Source organism: Artemia sp. Qi Xiang Cuo, chromosome 6 (assembly GCF_049724085.1).
Source record: "Artemia sp. Qi Xiang Cuo chromosome 6, ASM4972408v1, whole genome shotgun sequence".
Taxonomy (NCBI): domain Eukaryota; kingdom Metazoa; phylum Arthropoda; class Branchiopoda; order Anostraca; family Artemiidae; genus Artemia; species Artemia sp. Qi Xiang Cuo.
Genome location: NC_142799.1, coordinates 18306725 through 18313867, shown reverse-complemented (window position 1 = coordinate 18313867; position 7143 = coordinate 18306725).

Below are 7143 nucleotides of genomic sequence, written 5' to 3'. Positions count from 1 at the left end.
TGAATATATCTAATATCAAGAAAAGAATACCTGATGTTAATTAGATTCTGAATTTTTCTAATTATTTCTTTCTGAATATTTCTAATTAGATGATTAAAATTAATCTAATTTTTAATTATTTGAAAAAAATACGTTTTCTAAAGAGTTAAAGAGGCTGAGTCACAAGTTCGAACCTTAAAACGTACAGGGATTAGAAGGTACAGTTGGGGGGCTGCCGCCCCCAAACCCCCACTTTCGCAGCCTTTAAATATAAAAAAAAATTTAAACTGAAAGTAAGGAGCGACATTAAAACTTAAAACGAACAGAAATTATTCCGTATATGAAAGGGGCTGTGCCCTCCTCAACGCCTCGCTCTTTACGCTAAAGTTTTTATTGCTTAAAAAAAAGAGTTGTGAGAAAGTCAAACTTTAGCGTAAAGAGCGAGGCGTTGAGGAGGGCACAGCCCCTTTCATATACGGAATAATTTCTGTTCGTTTTAAGTTTTAATGTCGCTCCTTACTTTCAGTTTAAATTTTTTTTTATTTAAAGGCTACGAAAGCGGGGGTTTGGGGGCGGTAGCCCCCAACTGTACCTTCTAATCCCTGTACGTTTTAAGGCTCGAACTTGTGACTCAGCCTCTTAAACTCTTTAGAAAACGTAGTTTTTTTAAAATAATTTCTGCACGTTTTTGTAGATTTTATTAATTATTATTGCTTAACTAACTGTTAGATGATTGTGTATTATTCTTTTCTTTCTCGACAGGGTGTTTAAAGTGTCGACCTTGTAACTCAGCCTCTTTAACTCTTTAGAAAACTTAATTTTTTTCAAATAATTTAAAAAAGAAACTGAGTTTCTTTTTTAAACTTTAAATTCAGTATATAAAAAATTTGCTCTGACGGTGAATCGAACCCGGGTTCTCCGCCTGACAGTCAGGAGTATCAACCGCTGTACTAAAGAGACACAATTGTAATTGTATTTTTAGTATGCTGACGCAAGCAAATCCCCACAAAACTTGATATTTGGTTTTTGGAAAACAGGGAAGGAGTCATCAGATTGAGCTGAAATTTCGAGGATAAGCTCCCAGGCCCCAGGAAAGCTTATCCTCTAAATTTCAGCCCGATCAGACAACGTTAAAGGGAAGCTGTGGTGGGAAAAATTAACATGGGCTCTTATTGGAAAACGAGGTTTTTCGTAAATGTAAATTCGGGGGATAATTTTTTCGGTCTGAAAATATCAAAAGGCCCTAACAGGTCGAATTCTGCTTCGAATGAGTCCTCAATCACCCGGATCAGTTGCCAACTGTGGCCTGTAGGCGTGTATAACAAAAAAAAAAAAATTGAACTTTAAGTGGCTATATTTGGTTTTTGGAAAACAGGGAAGGAGTGATCGGATTGAGCTGAGGATAAGCGAGGATAAGCTCCCGGGCCCTAGGAAAGCTTAACCACTAAATTTCAGCCCAATCGGACAACGTTAAAGGGGGGCTGTGGTCGGAGGGTCGAAACTTCCGGCCCACTTTTACCCATGAAGATAAAGTCGGAGGGGGGTGAAATTTTGCACGTTTCTTAGTTGGAGCTTGGGCTACAAAATGCGAGTACCGCTGTCTCTCTGCAACCGCTAGGACCGGATATCGCTTAACATTGTGGTGGGTCGCCTCTTTATAGAGCGGGCTCTTATAGGAAAACGAGCCCGCGTTATCGTGGGCTCTTATAGGAAAACGATAAGAGCCCGCTTATAGCGGGCTCTTATAGGAAAACGAGGTTTTTCGTAAATGTAAATTCGGGGGATAATTTTTTCGGTCTGAAAATATCAAAAGGCCCTAACAGGTCGAATTCTGCTTCGAATGAGTCCTCATTCACCCGGATCAGTTGCCAACTGTGGCCTGTAGAAGTCTATAACAAAAAAAGAAAGAGAAATGAACTTTAAGTGGCTATATTTGGTTTTTGGAAAACAGGGAAGGAGAGATCGGATTGAGCTGAAATTTCGAGGATAAGCTCCCGGGCCCTAGGAAAGCTTAACCTCTAAATTTCATCCCAATCCGATACCGTTAAAGGGGGGCTGTTGTCAGAGGGTCGAATCTTCCGGCCCACTTTTACCCATGAAGATAAAGTCGGAGGGGGGTAAAATTTTGCATGTTTCTTAGTTGGAGCTTAGGCTAAAAAATACGATTACTTCTGTCTCTCTGCGACCGCTAGGACCGGAAATCGCTTAACATTGTGGTGGGTCGCCTCTTTATAGAGGCACAAGTGTGCCTCCTTGATATTATTTTTAGTTTATTTCTAGTAAGGTTTTAAATTCACCATTTGAATTCATTAAAAATACACTTATAAATTTTCGTAAAAAACAAGGAAAATAAGATTATAATACATATCTATATTGAAATGATGAAAAGTAAACTAAAAAAAGAAGAACACATGACTTCCTATGGTAGACACTCTTATGAACTATTAAGTAATATTACTTGATGACTCACATTCTCTGTTTAATCACTAAATTAATATTTAAAATGAATAATAACATTTAATGCTGTTTTTTTAAAGTAGAAAAAAGAAACGTCTACATTAGTCAAATAGTCCGTTTAAACAAACTATAAATAAGGAGCGTCTACTATACGCTGAACATAATGGCTATCTCAAAATTCTGATTGGATATGTTTGGGTAAAGGGTGGTGTGTAAGGGGTTTTAATCGCATTCAAATAAATTTTTAATATTAAAAAAAGCACAAGCCACTCCAATTTCCAATTGAATGAGCCCTTTTAGATGTTTCTACGACAACTTGTCCTGCTCTACAGGAAAAAGTAATAAATAATGCATTGTGCCAACACCGTTCTTATATACCCCCAGGACATAACTTAAAACCCTTGCGCTGAGCGTTGTGGGGGAGTGTCCTCCTCGAAAACATATTTTCTATCTGGAAATCAACAACGCTGAACAAAATGGTTATCTCGAAATTTTGATTGGACATGCTTGGGGGAATGATGGGCGTGGGGGGGGGCTAGCTGCCCTCCAATCTGTTTCGACTATTACAAAGGGCACTAGCCACTCCAATTTCCAATCATATTAGCCCTTTTCAAAGGTTATACAACAAATCCTTCTATACGAAAAGCCTTTGTATGAAAAAAAAAACATAATAATAATTATACATTGTGGAAACAATGTCCTTTAATTATGCAGCGCTATTGTGCTGGCTATTAAAACATAAATGAAAAAAAAACTACAACACATAAATGAAAATATATAATTTCATAGACCACACTGCCTTAAGATGACGATAAAAAAAGTTCTAAATAAGGATAAAATCCTTTTTAATAGACAGTGTAAAATAAATTTCACAAAAAAATAGATATTTCGGTCACATATACAGTGACCGCCATCAGTAGTAAAACTAGACTTACTGACGAAAAATACCAACTTTAATTGATAGATACAATAAAAAAATTCATTAAAAAGTATAGTTGTTATCTGATCTTTTAACTGTTTTTGACAAAATAGCTATCTCGAAATGTTTATCGGATGCATTTGTGAAAAAAGCGTGGGAGGGGCTGGTTACCCTCCAATATCTTTTGACGCTTAAAAAGTGAACTAGAACTTTCAGTTTCCAATCAAATGAGCCCTCTCTGAAGTTTATAGGAGCATTCCTTCCATAAGAATCATATATGCCACAAGGACATAACTTATAACCCTTGCCCTGAAGATCCTGGGGGGGGGGAGGGTTGTCACAGTCAAAGAAATAATGTCCATAAATTTCAACTATGTTGAACAAAATGGCTATCTAAAAATTTTGATTGGATGTGTTTGGGTAAATGGTGGGCGTGGAAGGGGTGTTAGTTGCCTGCCAATCACTTTCGACAAATAAAAAGGGGACTATCCATTTAAATTTCCAATCGAATGAGAAGTTTTTGAAGTTTCTACGACAACACTTTCTATAAAAACCTTATATGCCCCCAGGGCATAACTCAACCCTTGCCCTGAGGACTGTGGGGGGGGGGGGGGGAGGGGAGGGGTTGTCATCCCCAAAAACCCAATTTCCAGAATTTTCAACCACGCTGATCAAAATGGCTATCTCAAAATTTTGATTGTATGTGTTTGGGAAAATAGTGGGCGTGGAAGGGGTGTTAGTTGCCCTCCAATCACTTTCGACTATTAAAAATGTCACTAGCCCTTTGAATTTCAATCGAATAAGCCCTTTTTGAAGTTTCTACGACAAATTTTCTGTAAAAAACATTGGACTGAGGAATGTGGACTGTGGGGGAGTGTCCTCCTCAAAAATATATATTTTATTTGAAAATCAAATACGTAGAACAAAATGGCTATCTCAAAATTTTTATTGCATGTGTTTGGGGAAATGGTGTGCGTGGAATCAGTGTTCGTTGCCTTCCAATTACTTTTGACCCCTAGAAAGGGCACTAGAACTCTCGATTTCCAATCAATTGAGCACCCTTTGAATTTTTTACGACGACCTTTTCCATATGAAGTGCCTCTGGGAAAAAATAAATAAATAAATAACAAAACATTGGATCCGTACGCAACATGGTGTATATTGGAGACAAATTCAGAGCATAGATTTTTGATATATAACCAGGGAAGCCCACACTGGGGGAGGGGCAAGGGGGGCACCAAACCCCTCCCCCCCCCTGGCTGAATCATGGGGTCCGACCGTTGACGTAATTTAAAAAAAATTTTCTAACGAATAAGATTTAAAAGAAAAGTAAAGTGCTCGATTAAGTAAAAAATGGGCAAAAATAAAGTAAAATAATCTTCCAAGCGTAAAACTACCACAACTCACTATCAACAATTAAATGAAACTCAAGACAAACAGAAATCATATTGAATAGCCTAGTCAAACTCAAAACGAGCAAAAATTAGCATTACTAGGGCTGACAACCCTCATGTCTTCATGACCAGAACATAACTTAGGCTTTACTAGAAAAAAAAAAGACCGAGGATTATCAGTTTATTATACCTATACAGATATTTTATTTACTTATTTAAGTAAAAAAAGTGAAAACATTTAAACCTATTTTGCTTTTCAGTAAAGCGCAAATTATGTTCTGGTCTTAAGAAGGCAAGGGGGTTATCAGCCCTACTAATATTAGTTTTTGCTCCTTTCGAATTTGACTTGACATTTAATCTAATTTCTGTTCATTTTGAGTTTCATTTATTTATTGATAGAGATTTGCGGTAGTTTTACGCTTGGCTGATTTGACTTCATTTCTGACCACTTTTGGCTTAATGGAACTCTTTAGTTTTCTCTGTAAAACTTATTTTGTGGAGTTTTTTTAGATGAGTTTCTGTTCGTTTTTTATTGACAAAGTCATTTTCATGAAAACATTTTTTTTTATCGTTTCGGTTTTTTTCTATAAGAATCTATAGTTTGGCATAATTGTGGGGGTATCACATGCCCAATATCCCTAAAGAAATAGCTGCTGGACCGTTCTACTATGCTGAACAAAATAGTTGTCTCAAAATTTTGACTAGCTGTGTTTGGGAAACAAATCGGCTTGAGAGACGGGCTGATTGCCCTCCAATCTGTTTTTAGTCTTAGAAAGGACCCTAGAACTTTTAATTTTGAATCGAATTAGCTTCTTTAAATGTTTCAATGATATTTCTAGCTTTTATAGAGCGGTGCTGCCTATGATATTGCTTATATGCCTTTTTGAAAACCTGCATGTATACAGTTTTTTTGTTTAATTGGAACACCACCTAAACACTTCCTAGAAGTTTCACCTTAATAATCTTGGTGTCATTAGTTACAGTAACTGTAGTTGTAGCACTAAAAGTATGCATATAGTGCTTTCTGGTTAGTTCAAAATCCCCAAAAACTTACTCTTAAAGATCTAAATTAATAATATAAGTTGTTCTTGAGATATTACTTTGTCACCTTTTTGAAAGTCCACATGCTCAAAGTTTGTTTTGATTTAGTTCAACGTCCGCCTACTTATTTCTTTTATTTGTTTACTGAAGACGTTGTTACCTTATGTTTGGACTATTGGCTACAAAATGACTATCTCACAATTTCGATCGAATGTGTTTGGGGAAAATAGTATATCAGGGGGGGGGGACTATTTTCTCTCCATCAAGCTTGACTCCTCTTCCTCTTGACTCCACCTCTTCCTAAAAATCTTACATCCCCCGGGACACAACTTAAAACTTTTACCCCCATACTCTACGGAGTTGTGTCAACCCAAAAGACCATGTAATGAGATCTTTGGACTATTTTTTAACAAATAGCTATCTTTAAATTTCTATCGGAAGCATTTGGAGAAAATATGACGTGGGGTGGGGGTATAGCTACCCTCTGATAAATTTGACTCTTAAAAATGGCTCTTTAACTTCTGATTTCCAATCCAATGAGCCCCCTCCGAAGTTTATACGACCACCGTTTCCACAAAAACCTTAAATGCCCTTCGGACATACCTTACAATCCTTGCCCTGAGGACTGTGAGGGGATTCTCATCCTCAAAGACATAATTTCTGGACTTTTAAACTACGTCAAACAAAATAACTACTTCGAAATTTTGACTGGAAGTGTTTAGGGAAATAATGAGCGCGTGAGGGGGGGATGGTTGCCCTCAAATCACTTTCGACTATTGAAGAGGGCACTAGCCCTCTCAATTACCAACCGACAGAGTCCTTTTCGAAGTTTCTTCTAAACAACCTGGCCATCTTAAAAATTCCTATCACATGAGTTTTGGGAAAACGCAACGTGTGTGTGTGGAGAAGGGGGCGGGGGGTTATTTGCCTTCTGATCCGTTTGACTTAAAAAAAACTATAACAGTATAAATAAACATCACTATAACTGGTTGCCCACCATGAGCTCTTTTGAAGTTCCTATGACATTTCTTTCTATAAGAAGTGTCCTGATCTAAAAAACAAAACAATATATTGGGCCCACATCGCTCTTAATTTAGGCAACGCTATCGCACTGCTTATGATATTTTGTCTTGAGATTCCTATTATACAGTCCTGGACGTGCCGATTAGACCCGGTAAGCCCCCCCCCCTAAAAGTCATCCTATCGGCGCCCATGTTATTGAACTCCCATTTTATTCAACTTTAGTAGACAAATTTAAAACATAAACGAGGACATATTGAATGGTCTCATGTTGATCATACATTGATAACGATACAGTCGATCATAGTATTTTAATAATTAAATTAAATAGTT